We start from the raw sequence: 21,667 nt of genomic DNA on the forward strand, positions 1-21,667 counted from the left end.
TCTGAAAAGAGGATGCTGTCTAAGTTGCATGCCATCTTGGTCAATGTCTCCCATCCACTACATAATGTACAGGGTGGACACAGGAATACATTCAGCCAGAGACTCATTCCTCCGAGATGCAACACAGATCGTCATAGGAAGTCATTCCTGCCTGTGGCCATCAAACTTCACAACTCCTCCCTTGGAGGGTCAGACACCCTGAGCCAATAGGCTGGTCCTGGACTTATTTCCTGGCATAATTTACATATTACTATTTAATTATTTATGGTTTTATTACTATTTAATTATTTATGGTGCAACTGTAACGAAAACCAATTTCCCCCGGGATCAATAAAGTATGACTATGACTATGTTTGATAGCTCTGGTCTATACCTGCTGGAATTTAGAAGAATAACGGGGGATCTCATTGAAACCTTTCAAATGTTGAAAGGCCTAGACAGAGTAGATGTGGAAAGGATGTTTACCATGGTGAGAGAGTCCAGGACAAGAGTGTATATTTAAAACAGATTTCTTTAGTCAGAGGGTGGTGAATTTGTGGAATTTATTATCACAGACAGCTGTGGAGGTCAGGCCATTGGGTGTATTTAAGGCAGTGCTGGATAGGTTCTTGATTGGACATGGCATCAAAAGTTATGATTGAATGGCAGAGCAGACTCAATGGGCCAAATGGCCTAATTCTGCTCTTATGTCTTATGATTTTGATTTGATTCGAATCTCTGGTCTTCTGAAAGGAGGGGTGTAAGCAGTTCTGTAATTGTTAAGGAGATTAGCGAGAGTATAATTTATTTTAATTTAAATTTGTTCACTTGCATTTGTCCTGTGCTGCTGATGTTCATGACACTACGCTCCGTGTACGTGTCGGTGCCAACTATAAACTTGGACTTGAACTGGATGACAATTGGAGAGGGGCAGGAAGGTAATGGCATGTTAGAGCGCCACAATGTTCCAAAACAAACAGAAAATGAATTCATTGTCATTTTTATTGCACATTTTGTGCTCTATGATCAATCCTGCATTGTAATATCCTTTAGAACTAGCTTAGCATTAGCACAAGACAGAACAGCAGTTCAAGATTTAAAATGTTGAAGCAGTCAATGTTATACAATGACCTCTCCTCACGCTGCCCCACAGGCTGTTTCTACCCATAATAATATCTCGCAGAAAAAACTCCAAGAAATGCTAATATAATCAGAAGAAGAGACACCAGGAGGGTGAGAACAGTTGCTGCGATGTTGAGATATTTAGCTGTGTTGCCATAGTGTTTGACTCCATCCAGATCACCAACAAGTCTACGGTCTCTGGCCTAGAAGACAAAGAAAAATAAAGTGAGATCATTGAAGGGACAGACACAAGACCATAAAACATGGGAGTAGAATTAGGCCATTCGTGCATTGCTATGGAGAGCAAATTTAGAAACCCAGAAAATATAGAAAGAAACATAGAAAAAGCCTACAGCACAATACAGGCCCTTCAGTCCACAAAGCTGTGCCGAAAAAGTACTTACCTTAGAAATTACCTAGGGTTATCTATAGCCCTCTATTTTTCTAAGCTCCATGTACCTATCCAGGAGTCTCTTAAAATACCCTAATGTATCCGCTTCCACCACCGTCGCCGGCAGCCCGTTCCAAGTACTCACTGCATAGAAAAACTTATCCCTGACATCTCCTCTGTACCCACTTCCAAGCACCTTAAAACTGTGCCCTCTCATGTTAGCCATTTCAGCCCTGGGGAAAAGCCTCTGATGATCCTCACGATCAATGCCCCTCATCATCTTATACACCTCTATCGGGTCACCTCTCATCCTCCGTTGCTCAAAGGAGAAAAGGCCAAGTTCACTCAACTTATTCTTATAAGACATGCTCCCCAATCCAGGTAACATCCTTGTAAATCTCCTCTGCACCCTTTCTATAATTTCCACATCCTTCCTGTAATGAGTTGAGCAGAACTGAGCACAGTACTCCACGTGGGGTCTGACCAGGGTCCTATATAACTGTAACATTACCTCTCGGCTCTTAAACTCAATCCCACAGTTGATGAAGGCCAATGTACCGTATGCCTTCTTAACCACAGAGTCAACCTACGCAGCAGCTTTGAGTGTTCTATAGACAGACCCCAAGATCCCTCTGATCCTCCACACTGCCAAGAGTCTTACCATTAATACTATATTCTGCCATCATATTTGACCTACAAAAATGAACTACTTCACACATATCTGGGTTGAACTCCCATTTGCCACTTCTCAGCCCAGTTTTGCATCCTATCAATGTCCCGCTGTAACCTCTGACAGCCCTCCACACTATCCACAACACCCCCAACCTTTGTGTCATCTTAGAGTAAAGAGACTTGGGAGTGCTCGTGCAGGGTTCCCTAAAGATTAACTTGCAGGTTGAGCCAGTCATAAGGAAGGCAAATGCAACATTAGCATTCATTTTCAGAGGACGAGAATACAAAAGCAAGGATGTAATGCTGAGGTTTTACAAGGTATTGGTCAGACCACTCGGAGTATTATGTACTGGATCATAGTGGCTCTACCCATCCCTTCGATTTCTGAATTTGCTCCCTGTTTAGAAAATAGTCCACACCTTTATTCCTCGTACCAAAGTGCATGACCATACACTTCCTTACACTGTAACCCATCTGCCATTTCTTTGTCATTTTCTTATCTGTCTAAGTCCTCCTGCAGATTCCCTGCTTCCTCAACACTACATGCCCCCTCCACCTATCTTCATATTGTCCACAAACTTGGCCACATAGTTATCATTTCCATTGTTCAGATAATTAGCACAAAATGTGAAAAATAGCAGACCTAACACTGACCCCAACACAACACCACTAGAATGCCCAAATTTGGACCCATATTTAAGAAAGGACATGCTAGCATTGGAGAGGTTTCAGAGGAGGTTTTTGAGATTGATCCCGGGAATGATAGAGTTAATGTCGGAGGAGTTATCTCAATGGAGATAATCAGTGGCTTTATTTAAAGTCGAGGTTGACAGTTTCTTAACAAACAAGTTAGAGGGAGAACGGGGTTGAAAAGGAAAATAAATCAGCTTCGATGGAATGGCAGAACAGACTTGATGGGCTGAATACCTAATTCTACTTTGATGTCTTATGAGTGTGGAGTGAGTGGGAGAATGGAATCATATAAAAAGGGATAGTAAGCAGTGAGGGAAGTGTGTAATTCCACTGGATGTTTGCACAGGGTAGGGGAGAGTCATCTTCTTACACAATCCCCTGACATGAGACTTGCCAGTCAATGGTTCCCAGCATTTTCCCTTGTTCCCTTCTTAAATAGAGGTACAACATCAGCCACTTGCCAGTCCTCCAGGACCTTGCCTGCGGCTAGAGAGGAGAAAAAGATACTGGTCAAGGGCCCAACGATCTCGTCTCTTGCCTCTTTCAGTAACCTGGAGTAAATCCTTTCTTTTCAAATCTTTTTATTGTTATATTATACAAAAGAAATAACACGAGTACACTGAAGTAACAACATGTACAATGTCTCAAAAAAGACATTATCTTAAAGATTGAAAAAAAATTTGTGATAACAAAAAAAACCTACTAAGCAGAAAAAGTGAGGAAAAAAAACCATTGGGTGTACAACCCCGGAGCCATACGTCATACAAAAAGCTTCTAAAAATAAACATCAAACCACCAGCAAGAAAATATACCAAAAAATTTACAATTAGATTGTGGAAAAAATCTATCAATTAGCTCAAATGATAATAACAAGCAATTGAGCCCCATCTTTTCTCAAAATCAAATAAAGGTTCAAAGGTTCGACTTCTAATTTTCTCCAGACTAAGACATAGCATCACTTGAGAGAACCATTGTGACAAAGTGGAAGCTGATGTATCCTTCCACTTCAACAAAATGGCCCTTCTAGCTATCAATGTAACAAATGCAGTGACATGTTGGTCAGACACAGAAATACCATGAATATTTTGAGGAATTATTCCAAAAAGCACAGTTAATTTATTAGGTTGTAGAATAATTTGAAGTGCTTTAGAAATTGTTGAAAAAACTGACTTCCAGAACTGTTCCAATATAGAACAAAACCAAAACATATGTGTCAGTGCAGCTATCTCAGTTTTACATCTATCACAATGACTATCAACATTAGGAAAGATTTTAGAAAGTCTCTCCTTCATCAAATGATAATGATGTACAATTTTAAATTGAATCAATGAATGGCTAGAACAAATTGAAGAGTTAACCAACTTCAAAATCCACATCCAATCCTCTGTGATAAAAGTCAAATTGAGTTCCTTTTCCCAATCCTGTTTAATCTTAGATAAAGGACGCTTATCCCATTGTAATAATAAATTATAAATTCTTCCAATAGAACCCTTTGTTGAAGGGTTCATACTCATAATAGTATCTAACAGGTCAACCTCCAATATGTAAGGAAAACTACTTAAATATTTTTGTAAAAAATGTCTAACTTGAAGGTATTGCAGAAAGTGTGAGTATGAAAGAAAATATTTATCAATTAATTGTTCAAAAGACATCAATCTATCTTCTTTAAATAAATCCAAAAAAGAATTAATACCTTTAGTTTTCCAAAGTAAAAAATTGAATCACTCAAAGAAGGCATAAAAAAGTAATTTTGATAAATTAAACTAAAAAGTTTAAATTTTTTTAAATTAAAAAAATTGCAGAACTGGAGCCAAATTTGTAAAGAATACTTAATCACAGGATATAGATTTAAATTAGTAACTTTAGCTAATTGTATAGGTAAAGCAGCTCCCAATAACGAGGTTAAATAAAACTGTTTTACAACTTTCAGTTCCAGGTCTACCCAAACTGGCCGATCACTTTTATCAACTCAATATAACCAAAAGGACATGTATCACACATTAATAGCCCAATAATACATTTTTAGATTAGGCAAAGCAAGACCTCCCTCCTTTTTCAATTTTTGTAAGTGACATTTACTAATTCTCAGTCTTTTATTATTCCAAATAAAAGATAAAATAATAGAATCAATCCGATCAAAAAACTACTTAGTCAAAAAAACTGGGATATCTGAAATAAATATAAAAATTTTGGTAAAATCGTCATTTTAACTATATGAATACAACCAACAAGTGAAAATGTAAGTGGACTCCATCTACTAAATAAATACTTCATAGAGTCTACTAAAGGAACAAAGTTGGCTTTATAAAGATACTTATATTTTTTAGTAATTGTAATACCTAAATATCTAAAAGAATCCATGACTTTAAAAGTATTATCATGCATAGAGACAGATTCATTTAAAAGAAACAATTCACTTTTACTAAAATTAATTTTATGTCCTGAAAAACTTCCGAATTCATTAAATAATTTTAACAGGGCAGGAATAGATTTGTCAAGGTTAGATATATAAACCATTAAATCATCAGCATAAAGAGAGACCTTATGCATGGTCTCATTCACAAGTATCCCATGGATATTTTTAGCCTCACGAAGAGCAATAGCAAGGGGTTCTAATATTAAATTAAATAACAAAGGACTTAATGGACAGCCTTGCCTTGTCCCCCGTGAAAGCTGAAAAAAAGGAGACCTACAATTATTAGTGACAACAGTAGCAATAGGAGTTTTATATATCATTTTAATCCAATTATTAAAATTAGCACCAAAGCCAAATTTCTCTAAAGCATTGAATAAATATTTCCATTTGATTCGTTCAAACGCTTTTTCAGCATCCAAAGATACAACACTGTGGAATTTTAGAAGAGGACGAATATATAATGTTAAATAGTCTCCGAACATTTGAAAAAGAATAGTGACCCTTTATAAAGCCTGTTTGATCTTTAAAAATAATTTTACCCAAAAATTCTCCAACCGATTGGCCATTACCTGTGAGAGAATCTTAGTGTCAACATTCAATAATGAAATAGGTCTATATGAAGCACAGTCAGTGGGATCTTTATCTTTTTTAAGAATTAAAGAAATAGAAACCTCATAAAAGGTAGAGGGTAAGTCACCTTTCACAAAAGAATCCTTAAACATTTCCAACATATACGGAGAAAGCTACTTTCCGAATTTTTTATAAAATTCTACGGGATAGCCATCAAGTCCCGGGGACTTACCAGATTGCATTGAAAAAATAGCTTTATGAATTTTGGCTTCAGTGATTTGAGCATCAAGAGTTTTTTGATCCTCAGCCAAGATTTTAGGAAAAGCAATCTTTCGTAAAAAAAAAGCATTCATTTCAGAGGAATCTACGGACATTGAGATTTATAAAGTTCAGCATAAAAATCTTGAAAAATTTTATTAATTTCTTCATATTCCTGAGCTAAGGTACCATCTTTCCTACGAATTTCCATGATTTGCCTTTTGGCTGCAGCCATTTTTAATTGAGATGCAAGCAGTTTATTATTTTTATCTCCAAACATATAAAACTGGCCCTTTAACTTAAGCAAATAGCTTTCAATGGGATGAGTTACTAACAGGTTATATTGTGATCAAAGTTCCACCCTTTGTTTAAATAAATCAATATTGGGGGAAATTGCACAGATATTATCTAAATCTTTGATTTGTTTTGAAATTCTATCTAATTCTGCTTTAGTCTGTTTTTTAAGTTTAGCTGAATAAGAAATAATCTGACCACGTAAAAATGCTTTAAATGTATCCCATATAATTAATTTGGACATACCCCCTATATCATTAAAAAGAAAAAAAATCTTTTATCTGAGTTTCAATAAAACTGACAAAGTCAGAGTTTTGCAATAATGTCTGAGACATGCGCCATGGTGGGCGGGCAAGAATGACATCATCAAATTCAAAACACAAACTCAGAGGTGCATGATCAGATATAGCAATAGTGTCATATTCACAATTTTTAACACTAGGCAAGAAGCGGGGATCGATTATAATATAATCAATCCTCAAATATTTTTTATAAACATGTGAGAAGAAAGAATATTCTCTGTTATCGGGATGGAGATACCTCCACAAATCAATCAACCCAAAATCAATGAAAAAGGAATTAAAAAATGACACAAAACAATTTGGAAGTCGCTGGTTGGTTATGCTGTTATCAATCATAGGATTTAAGCAACAGTTAAAATCCCCACCCATTATCAGCATATATTCATTTAATTCAGGCAGTAAAGCAAATACCATTTTAAAAAAAGAAGGATCATCTAAGTTAGGTCCATACAAATTGACCAAAACAACTTTGCTGTTACAGATCATTGCTTTAACAATTAAAAATCTACCATTAGAATCTGATTCAATATCCTCTTGAATAAATATATTAGATTTAATAAAAATTGACACACCTTTTGTTTTACTCTGAGAGGTAGAGTGAAATTGCAAACTGTTCCACCATCCAAAAATCTTGAGCAAAAATTATATCAGGTTGGAATTGGTTAATAATTTTAAAAGTCTTTTTTCATTTAATAGGATGATTCCAACCACATACATTCCAATTTATTATATTAATCCACTTAAATAGCAAACTGTAATTTTATACTACTTTATACATGCGCAGAGCACATACCAATACAGGATGATCAAAAATGGCGGCGATGAAGAATACAACCAGTTAGAAAATACACATGGTCCAGAACCACCCAATGGGAAAAAGCCCCTAACTCTAATCCCACCCCCTTCCCAAAAATCCAAGAAAAAGGCAAGCAATCTATAATAGATTTCAAAGCCACTGACCGCTCCGTCTGTATTTTCTTTCCCTCCCCCCAGTTAGTAAAAAGAGTAGAGCGACCTTGTAAAAAAAACAATAAAGTCTCAGCAAAGTATTTACATTCCAACATCTAATAAACAAGAAAGAATCAAAATAATGTTATCTCTTAGAGAGAAAAAACAGTGCTATATTTAAGTTTAACATTAACTCCCTAAGAAAACGTTAAATTCAATTATAAAATATTATAATAAAACAGAAAAAAAATGAATAGTATATTTGCCCCAGCTGAATTTTCAAAAATGCTAATTAATAATAGCATAAGTAATTAAACCCAAATATATATATATATATATATATATATATAAAAAAAAAGCCCTATTAGTGGGGAAAAATCTACCAATTAGCTGATTAAAAAAACAAAAAAATCATCAAGCCAAGTATTAAATTAAAGGAACGAATCCCCTCATCTTCTTTTCTCAGTCGAATGTTCAGATGATCATTTAGACAGTCATACTTGAGCCATAAATCTTTCCAAAGGAAAACCAACAATATGCAATAATGAACAACTCTCCTTGTCTTCTTTTATTAGTCTCTCAATGAAATATACAAATGACCTTCATAAATCTTCTTTCCAAAATGCGAATAATATACAGATAGCCAAACAACCTTTCAGATAGTTCATTCAGTAGCGGCGTCAGTAACGCTGGCGGGTATAGCCTGAACAAAGTCCAGTGCAGCTTTTGGATGAAAAAAAGTACGAGGAGGAGAATTAGCAGGAAAAACTTTAATTCTTGTCGGATACCTCAGAGAGGGAAACAGTTTCTTATCATATGCCTGTTTCATTACCAGAGCAAATTCTGATCTTTGTTCCATTACCTCTCTTGGATAATCTTCGTAAAAACGGAGCTCAGACTCCATAAATCTAAAAACTCTCTGTTTTCTTGCCTGTCGCATTATTTGATCTTTAATTTTAAAGTGATGAAAGCAAACCAGAACAGATCTTGGTTTACTAGAATCCTTCAGTTTTGAAGTAAACGCCCTGTGTGCCTTTTCTATAGCAGGCGGCTTTGATAGAATGGTAGGAAATAAAGTGTGAAAAAGCTTACCAAAGTAAGCAATTAAATCTCCATCTTCAGCTCCCTCTTGCAGCCCAACAATTCGTATATTCTTTCAGTGTGACCTAGTTTCCAGGTCTATAATCTTATTTTGATATCTTTCCAAATGAGTTGCAGCTTCAGACAACTTTTGCTTAGTTATCTTCAATTCCTCTTCATGTGTAAAAACGTGAGTTTCCAGGTCTTGAAGTTTTCTCAGAAATGACTTCATTTCATTACTATTCTTTTCCAGTTGGTCTTTAATTAATCCATTCTGATCCTTAATTGAATTCAGTGTCCGAACGATATCTTCAGCCCACGATGGCATTTCATCAGATCTTTCCTTTTGCACCTTTCCTTTCCCATTACCTTTATCACTAGGTTCAGGTAAATTCTTCCCACTTCTCGTAGACATAAACATATTGTTCCCGCTCAAGAATCAGCAAATAAAAATTTTAAATTCAAAGTTTAAACTGGGGAAGAGAAAGAAAACTAAGAGCAGCACAAAAATACTGCTACTCAATTTGCAGACAGGGACGGTCTCCAGGGTAAATCCTATCAGGCCTGGGGACGTATCCACCATAATAGACCTTAGGAGGCCCAACATTTCCTCATCCTTGACCTCTAAATGCTCTAACAAATTTATACACTCAGCGCTATTTTCTGGTCCTCTATATCCTTTTCCTTGGTAAATACTGAAGCAAAGTACTCATTTCAGTACTCACTCATTCTCTGCATCCAAGCAAGTGTTCCCCCCTTTATCCCTGAGAGGTCCCACCCTCTCCCTAATTATTTTTTTACTCTTGATGGATGTATAGAATGCCTTGGGATTCTCCTTAATTCTACTTGCCAAGAACTTTCCATAGTCTCTCCTTGCTTCCCTAATTCCCTTCTTTAGTTCTTTACTGGTTTCTTCATACTCTTCATGTGCTTTAGTTCAATCCTAACTTCCACAGTTTAACATACTTTTGCTTTTTCTTGTCTAAATTCATCACTTCTCTGGACGTCCAAGGTTCTCATCTTTCTATCCCTGTCCTTCCTTCTACCAGGAACATACATTTCCTGTACTCTGTGCAATTGATCTTTAAACATCTTCCACATATGGACTTGCCAGAGAAAAGGTGTTCTCAATTAACATTTCTCAGTTACTGCCTTATGCCCTCATAATTTGCTCTACTCCAATTTCAAACACTCTCAGAGGACCATACCTATCCTTATCTATAACTATGCTGAAAGGTAAGGAGTTGCGGTCACTTTTCCCTCACCGTTTCCCCACTGAAAGGTCAGTCACCTAGCTAGGCGTATTAATCAACCCCTCCTCCTATTGGACCATGCACATATTGATTCTAGAAACTTTACTGGATACACTTAACAAATTCAGTCCCATCTAAACCCCTTACACTAAAAAAAGTCCCAGTTTATACTATGGAAGTTGAAATCTCCCATGAGAACAACCCCATTATATTTACACATTACATTAACTGATTACATATCTGTCCCTCAACATTCCGATGGTTATTATTATTATTATTATTGTCCAACCACTCCCTGTAGGTCATGCCCCAGGATTTTATACATTTTGAAGTGGTCACCCCTCAACTGCTACGCAATAATGTCCAAGCCTGCACAGGCGTCCCTGTGAGATGTTGTCTTTTTTTTCAGATGTTCAGAGGACATCTTCCTGCTGCCAGTCCTGTATTCGAATGCCAACAGTACATGGAATAAGGTAAATGATCCTGTCGAGCTACAGATCGGTAGGTATGACTTTGTGGGCATCACTGAGTCTGCTGAAAGAAGATCATAGTTGGGAGCTGAATATCCAAGGATAAACATTATATTAAAAGGACAGGCAGAGGGGGTGGGGTGGCTCTGCTGGTAAAAAATGAAGTCAAATCCTTAGAAAGCGATGACATAGGATTAGAAGAAGTAAGATCCTTGCAGTAAGAGCTAAGAAACTGCAAGGGTAAAAAGATCCCGATGGAAGTTGTATGCAGGCCTCTGAACAGTAGCCAGGATGTGGGGTACAAATTACAGTGGAAAGTGGAAAAAACATGCTAAAAGGGCAATGATAACACAGTAGTGGGGGGATTTCAATATGCGGGTAAATTAGGATAACCAGGTTGGTGTTGGATCCTCAAGAGAGAATTTGAAGAATGCCTAAGAGATGGTTTTCCAGAGCAGATTGTAGTTGAGCCCAATGGGGGAGAGGCTATTCTGTACTGGGTGCTGTGCAGTAAACCAGATTAGATCAGGGAGTTTAGGGTAAGGGGACACTCAGGAGCCAGTGATCAGAATAGAATAGAATTCACATGGCAATTTGAGAAAGAGAAGCTAAAGTCAGATGTATCAGCATTACAGTGGAGTAAAAGGAATTATAGAGCCATGAGGGAGGAGCTGGCCAAACTTTTTTGGAACAGAACCCTAGTAGGGATGATCACAGAACAGCAATGGCTGGAGTTTCTGGGAGTCATTCAGAAGGCACAGGATTTATAAATCCCAAAGAAATAGTATTCTAAAGGCAGGATGACATAACTGTTGGGGAGCAGAGAAGTAAAAAAAAACATTAAAGCAAAGAGAGGGCATATAATATAACAAAAATTAATGGGAAATTGTTAGATTGGAAAGCTTTTCAAAAACAGAAGGCAACAAACAAAGCCAGAAGGAGTGAAAAGATGAAATACAAAGATAAACTAGCCAATAATATCAAAGAGAATACCAAAAGTTTTTGTCAGATGTACAAAGAGTAAAATAGAGGCGAGAATAGATATTGGACTACCAGAAAATGGTGCTGTTGAGAAAGTAATGGAGGATAAAAATGGCAGATGAACTGAATAAGTATTTAAAAACGCAAACACGCCTCTACCAGCCTCCGGGTCCAAAATATAATTCTCCGTAACTTCCGCCACCTCCAACAGGATCCCACTACCAAGCACATCTTTCCCTCCCCCACCTCTCTCTGCTTTCCACAGGGATCGCTCCCTACGTGACTCCCTGGTCCATTCGTTCCCCCCCCCCCATCCCTTCCCACCAATCTCCCTCCCGGCACTTATCCTTGTAAGCGGAAAAGTACTACACATGCCCTTACACTTCCTCCCTCACCACCATTCAGCCCCCAGACAGCCCTTCCAGGTGAGGCGACACTTCACCCGTAAATCAGCTGTTGTAATATACTGCGTCCGGTGCTCCTGGTGTGGCCTTCTATACATTGGTGAGACCCAACGCAGACTGGGAGACCATTTCGCTGAACACCTACGCTCTGTCCACCAGAGAAAGCAGGATCTCCCAGTGGCCACACATTTTAATTCCACGTCCCATTCCCATTTTGATATGTCTATCCACGGCCTCTTCTACTGTCAGGATGATGCCACACTCAGGTTGGAGGAACAACACCTTATATTCCATCTGGGTAGCCTCCAACCTGATGGTATGAACATTGACTTCTCTAACTTCCGTTAATGCCCCTCCTCCCCCTCGTACCCCATCCCTTGGTTATTTTTTTTCTCTCTTTTTTCTCTTTCTGTCCCTCTCACAATAACTCCTTGCCTGCTCTCCATCTTCCTCTCGTGCTCCCCTCCCCCTTTCTTTCTCCCCAGGCCTCCCGTCCCATGATCCTCTCCCTTCTCCAGCCTTGTATCCCTTTTCCCAATCAACTTTCCAGCTGTTAGCTCTATCCCTCCCCCTCCTGTCTTCTCCTATCATTTCAGATCTCCCCCCTCCCCCTCCCACTTTCAAATCTCTTACTATCTCTTCTTTCAGTTAGTCCTGACAAAGGGTCTCAGCCCAAAACGTCCACTGTACTTCTTCCTATAGATGCTGCCTGGCCTGCTGCATTCCACCAGCATTTTGTGCGTGTTGCTTGAATAAGTATTTTGTCAGTCTTCACTGTGGAAGACACACAAACATGAGAAAATAAGACCATAAGACATAGGAACAGAGTTTAGCCATTTGGCACATCAAGTCTGCTCCGCCATTCCATCATGGCTGATCATTTTTCCTCTCAGCCCCAATCTCCTGTGCCCCCCCATATCCCTTCATGCCCTGACCAGTCAAGAATTCTTCAACCTCTGACTTAAATATATTTAATGACTTAGCCTCCACAGTGGCCTGTGGCAACAAATTCCACTGATTCACCACTTTCTAGCTAAAGAAATTCCTCCTCATCTTCATTCTAAAAGGAGACCGCTCTATTCTGAGGCTGTGTTCTCTGGTCTTAGACTCTCCACATCCACTCGATCAAAGCCTTCCACCATTTGATAGGTTTCAATGGGGTCACCCCTCATTCTTCTGAACTCTAGTGAATACAGGCCCAGAGCCATCAAACACTCTTCATATGACAAGTCATTCAATGCTGAAATCATTTTCGTGAACCTTCTTTGAACCCTCTCAAATGTCAGCACATCCTTTCTTTGATAAGGGGCTCAAGACAGCTCATAATACACAAAGCAGGGACTCACCAGTGCCAAATAAAATCTCAAAACCTCAACACTACAGCCTTGCTTTTATATTCCAGTTCTCACAAAATGAATGCTTACATTATATTTGCCTTCTGCAAGTTAACTTTGAGGGAATCCTGCACGAGGACTCTCAAGTCCCTTTCCACTTTGGATTTTTGAATTTTCTGCCCATTGAAAAATAAATAGTCTGCGCTTTTATTCCTTCTCCAAAGGTGCATGATGATACAAGAAAGAAATTAGAAGGGCTAAAAGGTGGCATGAGGTTGCACTAGCAGACAAGGTAAAGGCAATTCCTAATGGCTACTTCAGATATTTTAAGAGCAAAAGGATTACAAGGAATTAGTCCTCTGGATGATCAGAATGGTAATCTTTGCTGACACAGGACAAAATAGGACAGTCAGCATGGTTTCCTTAAGGGAAAATCTTGCCTGACAAAGCTGTTGGAGTTCTTTGAGGATATTACATGTAGGGTAGATAAAGGGGATGTAGTGGATGTTGAATATTTGGACTTTCAGAAGGCCTTTGACAAGATTTCACACATGAGGCTGCTTACCAAGTTAAGAGTCCATGGTATTACTGGAAAGTTACTGGCATGGTTACAGCATTGGCTGATTGTTAGGGGGCAGTGAGTGGGAGTAAAAGGATCCCTTTCTGGTTGGTTGCCAGTGACTAGTGGTGTTCAGCAGGTGTCGGTGTTGGGGCTGCTTCTTTTTATGCTGTATGTCAATGACTTAGATGATGGAATAGATGGCTTTGTTGCCAAGGGTGCAGATGATTCGAAGATCGGAACAGAGGCAGGTAGTGTTGAGGAAGCAGATAAACCGCAGAAGGATTTAAGACAGATTAGGAGAATGTGCAAAAAAGTAGCAAATGAAATATAATGTTGGGAAATGCATGGTCATGCATCTTGGTAGTCAAAATAGATGTGCAGACTTTTCTAAACAGGGAAAAAAATCCAAAAACCTGAGATGCAAAGATACTCGGGAGTCTTTGTGCAGGACACCCTAAAGGTCAACTTGTAGGTTGAGTCAGTGGTGAGGAAGGCAAATACAATGTTAGCATTCATTTCAAGAGGTCTAGAATACAAGAGCAGGGATGTGATGCTGAAGCTTTATAAGGCACTGGTGAGGCCTCACCTTGAGTGAATAGTTTTGGGCTCCTCATTTTGAAAGAGATGTGCTAGCAATGGAGAGGGTTTAGAGGAGGTTCACAAGGATGATTCTGGGAATGAAGTATCATACAAGGAACATTTGATAGTTTTGGGAGTGTACTCACTGGAATTTAGAAGGATGTTGGGGGGTGGGGAATCTCACTGAAACCTTTCAAATGTTGGAAGGCCTAGACAGTAGATGTGGAAACAATGTTTCCCATGATGGGGGAGTCTAGGACAAGAGGGCACAGACTCAGGATGGAGGGGCGCCCATTTAAAACACAGATGCACAGAATTTTCTTTAGCCAGAGGGTGGTGACTTTGTGGAATTTATTACCACAGACAGCTGTAAAGGCCAGGTCATTGACTGTATTTAAGGCAGATCTTGATAGGTTCTTGATTGGACATGGCATCAAAGGCTACGGGGAGAAGGTTGGGGAGTGGGGCTGAGGAGGGGAGAAAAGGATCAGCCATGATTAAATGGCAGGGCAGACTTGATGGACCAAATGGCCTCATCCTGTTCCGATGTCTTATGGTCTTTTGCATGGAGCCAAACGAGAAGGGGGATAGCTTAAATGACCTTTTTTTTTTTGCATCTGTATTTACTTGGGAGACAGACAGAGTTCTTAGAAGAGAGACAAAGCAGCAGTGATATCATGGACCCTATATAGATTTGCAGGGGAGGATGTGCTTGCTACCTTGAGGTAAGTTGCTGTGGATAAATTCCCGAGGTCTGACAAGGTGTTCCCCCGGACCCTATGGGAGGCAAGTGCAGAAATTGCAGTGATACTAGCAGAGATATTTAGTGGCAGGTGAGGTACTGGAGGATTGGAGAATAGCTAATTATTAAAAGGCTCCTTTTTTTAAAGGAAATTGTAGCTGAGTGAGCCTGGCATCAGCAGTGGGAAAGTTATTGGAAGGTATATTGAGGGACTAGATATACAAGCATTTGGATAGTTATGGACTGATTAAGAATTGTCAGCATGTCTAACCAATCTTACGGATTTCTTTGAGGAAATTACCAGGAAAATTGATGAAGGCAAGGCAGTGAAGGTTGTCTGTACAGACTTTGTAAAGGTATTTTACAAGGTCGATCCTACTTGTTATTTCTTCAAAGCATTCCAACAGATTTGTCAGGCAAGTTGTCCCCTTAGGAAAACCATACTGACTTTGGCTTATTTTACCATATGCTTCCAATACTCTGAAATCTCATCCTTAACAATCAACTCCAACAACTTCCCAACCATTAGAGTCAGGCTAACTGACCTATAATTTCCTTTCTTCTGCCTCCCTTCCTTCTTGAATCTGAAGTGAAAACGCAATTTTCCAGCGCTCTGGAACCATGCCAGAATATAGTTATTCTGCAAAGATCATTACTAATACCTCCATAATCTCTTCAGTTACATCTTTCAGAACCCTGGGGTGTAGTCCATCTGGTCCAGGTGACTTGTCTACAAAGTTTCCCAAACACTTTCTCTTTGGTAATGGCAACTGCACCTACTGCTGCTCCCTGGCACACTCGAGCTTATGGCATACTGCCAGTATCTTCCAGTTAACATGCACAAAATGCTGGAGGAACTTAGGAGATCAGGGAGTATCTATAAATAGTCAACGTTTCGGGCCGAGACCATTTCATCAGAACTGGAAAAAAACGATGACAAGTCAGAGTAAGAAGGCGAGGTGAGGGGAAGAAGATGTGCTAGGCTTTTTTTTATTTATTCATTTCCAGATGTGGGCATCACCAGCTAAGCCAGCATTCATTGCCTATCCCTAGTTGCCCTTGAGAAGGTGGTGATGAGCTGCCTTCTTGAACCGCTGCAGTCCCCGAGGTGTAGATACACCCACAGTGCTGTTACGGAGGGAATTCTATGATTTTGACCCAGCGACAATGAAGGAACAGTGATGTGTTCCAAGTCAGGATGGTGAGTGACTTGGGGAGGGGGGGGTGGATTTCCAAGTGGTGGTGTTCCCAGGTATCTCCTGTTCTCGTCCTTCTAGATGGTAGTGGTTGTGGGTCTGGAAGGTGTTGATTCTTGTGCATCTAGTGGATAGTACACACTGATGCAACTGTTTGTCGATGGTGGAGGGATTGGATGCTTGTGGAAGGGGTACCAACCAAGTGGGCTGCCTTATACTGGATGGTGTCAAGCTTCTTGTGTGTTGGTGGAGCCTTGTGGAGGGTGGACAGGCTTTGGGAGTCAGGAGGTGAGTTGCACGCCACAAGATTCCTAGCCTTTGACCTGCTCTAGTAGCCACGGTGCTTATTTGGCTAGACCAGCTCAGTTTCCTGTCAATGGTATCCCTTGGGATGTTGATAGTAGGGGATTCAGTGATGGTGATGCCACTTAATGTCGAGGGGCAATGGTGAGAGCCTCTCTTGCCTGGTACTTGCGTGGCTCGAATGTTTCTTGCCACTTGGCAGCCCAAGCCTGGATATTGTCCAGGTCTTGCTGCATTTGGGTATGAATTGTTTCACTATGAGGAGTCATGAAGGTGCAGAACATTGTGCAGTCATCTGCGGACATCCTCACTTCCGACCTTATGACAGAAGGAAGATCATTGATGAAGCAGCTGAAGATGGTTGGTCCTTGGACACTTCCCTGAGGAACTCCTGCAGTGATGTCCTGAGGATGAGATGATTGACCTCCAACCACCACAACCATCTTCCTTTGTGTCAGGTATGATTCCAACCAGTGGAGGGTTTCCCCCTAAATCCCATAAAATTTCCATTCCCATTTTATTTAGGACACCTTGATGCCATACTCGGTCAAATGCTGTCTTGATGTCGAGGGCTATCGCTCTCAGCTCACCTCTGGTATTTAGCTCTTTGGTCCATGTTTAGACCAAGGTGATGAGGTCAGGAGCTGAGAAGCCTTTAGGAACCCAAACTGGGCATCTGTAAGCAGGTTATTGCCGAATAGGTGCTGCATGATAGCACTGTTGATGACCCCTTCCATTACTGTGCTGATGATTGTGAGTAGGCTGATAGGGAGGTAATTGTCTGGGCTGGAATTGTCCTGATCTTGTGTACAGGACATACCTGGGCAATCCACCTTGTTGGGTAGATGCCAGTGTTGCAGCTGTACTGGAACAGCTTGGCTAGTGGCACAGCAAGTTCTGGAGCACAGCTCTTCAGGACTGTTGCCAGGATTTTGTCTGGGCCCAGTCTTCGCAGTATCCAGTGCATTCAGCTACTTCCTGATATTACATGGAGTGAATCAGATTGGCTGCATACTGACATCTGGGATACTGGGGCCTTCTGGAGGAGGCCAAGCTGGATCATACTCGGCACTTCTGACTGAAGATTCTTATAAGTGTAAAGCCCTGGGAAAGGTTTCACTGCTAACATAATGGTTTTTCTCTAGCAGCGGTGTTTGGGTTATGACTAGAGATAACAGGGGCTTTGGATTGTGCGCCGTCCAATGAAGGGAGTGTTTTTTTCTTATTGTGTTCCTGAGAGTGAGGTGATCTGTCTCTTGGTTCGGCAAGAGATGAAGGAAGAAGACACGCAAAAGGGGAGATCATAGACAGCAAGACGGAGCGGACTTGGAGTGGGGACAGGAATTGGTGAAGCCCGGGGAAAATCAATGGAGGACCAAAGAAAGGGAAACAGTGACCTCCAATGTGCATATTGGACTGTTTCATTGAAATGGGCCCTTTCCTTTTTGTTTTTCTTTACTAACCCTTAGTCGAAATATGAACTATGAAGCTAAATCACTTAACTGCATATGGTGTACTGTCTGTTGTTTCGTGGTACTCATTTGTAACAGGGGAACAGATCACACAGCATCCACACAGACAAGAGGCTTTGCACCTCAGATTCCACACGTTTGGCGGGGCCAGAGACTGTCTTCCCTAGAGTAAAACTGCCAGCTGAACCTGAGGGTTACAATTGTGGGTGTATCCTTCTGGGATTGATTTCCTTGGATGCTGTGTGATTGCCCCAAGTATTGATCCAGTGGGTTGTGTGTTTAAGTCTGTGCTAGAATGGATGCTACCAGGGTTGAGCGGTGGTGTGCATCTCCAGGGTTACCGGTAACTAATGCATATGTGTTAAGTGGGCTAGATATTTGTACTCTGGGTGAATTGTTAATTCCACTTTTAAGTACTGTTAAAGCTGTCGGCAAAGTTACGATTGTGGGGCGGAGATTTGATAAAATGGCAGGCACAGACCTTGTTTTAGTTCAGACTAGCGTAACAGCAGTGGAGCTGCCTGGCACTATTGGGGCCCCAGGTGAGGCTGTCCATACTTTTCGGGAGGAGGAGAGTGCTGGCAGAGCGGGCCGAATTGCAAGTAGAGTCTCCCATAGGTGGGAGCGGAGACTTCAAAGACAGTGTTCTCTCGTTTCTGAGGAGTGCGGGGAAGGAGCAGTCGGATTTGGAATATCTAATTAGTCCCTGTCACCCAGTGAAGTGAGAGTTCTGAGTTGGTATCAGCCCCCTTACCTTTCTGGTGAATCAATGGCCCAGTGAACAGGCAGAGGGTCCGAGTCATCAGAAGCTAAGAATATTCTCTGGAATAATGCCCACCCCCGAGGGGGAAGAGAAGTATGAGACTTGGGTGGCGAAGATCATCTCAGTTGTTAGATGAGTGGCAGAGCTCTGATGACGTAAAGAGACAGAGACTGGTTGAGAGTTTAAGAGGGTGGGCTGCTGACGCTGTGAGAGCCGTAAAGCCCCAGAACCCCCTTGCCACTGCCGCGGCTTACGGGCACTGGAAACAGGAAGCCCAATGGAGCTCATGACGGGGTTTCAGAACATGCGTCAGGAGAAAGAGGAGAAGCTTTCTGCCTACACCTTTCGGCTAGAGAGGCAGCTAAATTGCTTGCAGTGCAGAGGGGCCATCTAGGCGGCTGAGGTGGATCAGTTAAGAATGCACCAAATAGCAAAGGGCACGAGCCCTAGGACCTGATCCTTCGGGGTTTCTGATTGTCTCGTAAGACGTGCCCCCCTCCCTTGTTTGTTCAGCTGATCAGGGAAGTACGGGAGGAGCAGAATGCGTCGGAAATGCAGGAGGGCTCCATCAGCAGGGTACAGTTCTTGGTAGTAGCCCCTTGTGTAGAAGTGACTATGGATAGCCCAACCCGGGGAGTGGTACCCGAAATCGTGGCAGAGTTGAGAACTGAGATGTCCCGGTTGTTATAGCAGGTGTGCCCCCTCCCCTATGATGGAACTGATAGAGAGGCAACCCCCCCTAAGGGGACGTACTACGCAGAGGGCTGCTGGTAGCCGGGTTTCCACAAGAAGGGGAGTGGCCAGTATTGTCTGTTATAACTGTGATGAAGAGGGGCACTTCAGGTGGGAGTGTGGACGACAGGAAACCCCTTGGAGAGTGAGCCCCTGGGCATCTAAGCAGAGAGAGACGTGGGAAAACTTAGAGGAGACCCAGTGAGGAAATGGCCTGGTGTCCCTGGGGAAACATGTTCCCAGCAATATACCAAGGAATGCTCGAAAGTGAAAGACCCTATTCCTGAAGGCTTAGTGGGGCCAAGCTCCATTGTATTGCTACGGATAGAGGGTACTTATGCTAAAGCCATAGGGTCTTAGTGCTGGTGATTATCCATACGATGGTATTTGTCAGTGAAACTGGAGTCTTCGGAGGCCGATGTGAGAGTGTCTGAGGTTCTTGATACATTAGTGCTGGTTTGTCCAGACCCCGTTGAGAAGGGCGGCGTTTTAATTCTGGTGGAGACCAACACTCCTATTGTGAAGAGGCTAATGGGAGCATGCAAGGAGAAGGCTAGAGGGAGCTTTCTGAGAACATTGTCCGTTCACCCAGCGTTTCGAGCTGCTTTTGAGGAAGTGCATGGCTGCATTGGGCCGGATACCGAGTTTAGATGAGGGACTGTGTGGTTCACCCAGTCGAAGCCAATCGTGTTACAGCCCGTGGAAGTAGCGAGAGTGATGGGGACTCCCAAATTTCCTGAAAGCCTGAGGCCGAGGCCCTCTTAGTGGACACTCCGGAAGATCACAGGGAGGAGTCGGGATTACCTGCTGGAGTACTGGTGAGGCCTGAACTGCAGAAGCCCTCGGTTGTACAGGAACTCAGGATGGTAGTGATTGTTAGGAATATTATGAAGAGGGAGGCCACCTTTAAGCAGGGGATGCCCCTGGTGCATCTTTTCCCGGTGACAGTAATGTCTGGGGACTCAATGAGACAAGCTGGGGAGAAACTCTCTGCAAAGGGGGAAAAATTTACTGCTGAGTCATTCAACTTCAAGGACTCTTCGGTACCTGTGGGTTGGAAGAGGAGGTTGATAGAGAAGATTTTGAAGCTGGAAGGTGTCTTTTCCACTGACGAGTTTGATGTGGGTTGTTCCAAGAGCACTCGTCACACTATCTGGGTGATGGAGGACACCCCATTTAGAGAGGGGTTACAGTGACTAGCTACTGAAGACATTCAGCAGTATTTGTGTAAGTTGAAGGAAGCTGGGATCATCACTGAGTCCAGAAGCCCCTATGCGTCCTCAATAGTAGTGGCCAGGAAGAAGGATAGGAAAGTATGGATGTGTGTGGACTATAGTACACAGTTCCAAGGCTTGAAGACGCGCTGGCCTGCCTGAGTGGTGCGAAGTGGTTCAGCGTGCTGGACTTGAGGAATGGATATTACCAGATTCCCTTGAGTGAGGCTGACAAAGAGAAGATGGCATTTATATGTCCACTGGGATTCTTCCAGTTCGAAAGGATGTCCTAGGCATATCGGGAGCCCCTGCAAACTTCCAGCGGGTCATGGTGAAACCGGTGGGGATTATGAACTTGCTTGAGGTATTGGTGAATCTAGATGACCTCATAGTGTTTGGATCCACCTTGGAGGAACATGAAGCGAGGCTACTGAATGTGCTGGGCCGCCTGAAAGCTGAAGGGTTAAAACTTTCCCTGGACGTGCCAGTTCTGCAAGACATCTATCAACTATGTTGGGCACAGGATGGAGTAGCTATGGATCTGCCTAAGATAGAGACAGTGAGCACATGGCCAAGGCTCCAGACTGTGAGCACTCTGCGCTCGTTCCTCGGGTTCTGTGGTTACTATCGGAGGTTGTTAAGGGCTATATGAAAGTGAGTCACCCTTTAAATCAGCTTCTGTGTGGTTACTCTCCATTGGGGAAGAAAGGGAGAAGGACAAAAGGAGAGGAGGATAAAGAGCATCTGAGCCCTTTGGAACCTTTTGGAGCGAGGTGGGATGCGAAATGTGAAGAGGCCTTTCAGTCGCTGAAGGAGCTGCTGACCCAGGCACCTGTGCTGGCTTTCGCAGACCCCTGATTATCATATGTACTGCACACAGATGCCAGCAGAGAGGGCTTGGAGGGTCTCCTGTATCAGGATCAGGGCACCAGGTTAA

At 41.8% G+C, this 21,667-nt stretch overlaps 1 long non-coding RNA gene across 1 annotated transcript in view; it reads right to left on the reverse strand.

The window, feature by feature from the left end:
- Positions 1 to 1,237: 1,237 nt before the first annotated feature.
- LOC140205586 (uncharacterized) overlaps positions 1,238 to 21,667 on the reverse strand; it is a 48,004-nt gene continuing 27,574 nt past the window's right edge. Inside the window, exon 3 of the long non-coding RNA XR_011887877.1 lies at positions 1,238 to 1,304. This is a non-coding gene — a long non-coding RNA (uncharacterized lncRNA). The remainder of the gene's footprint in view (positions 1,305 to 21,667) is intronic.

This window comes from Mobula birostris, chromosome 11 (genome assembly GCF_030028105.1).
Source record: "Mobula birostris isolate sMobBir1 chromosome 11, sMobBir1.hap1, whole genome shotgun sequence".
In the NCBI taxonomy this organism is placed as follows: Eukaryota; Metazoa; Chordata; class Chondrichthyes; order Myliobatiformes; family Myliobatidae; genus Mobula; species Mobula birostris.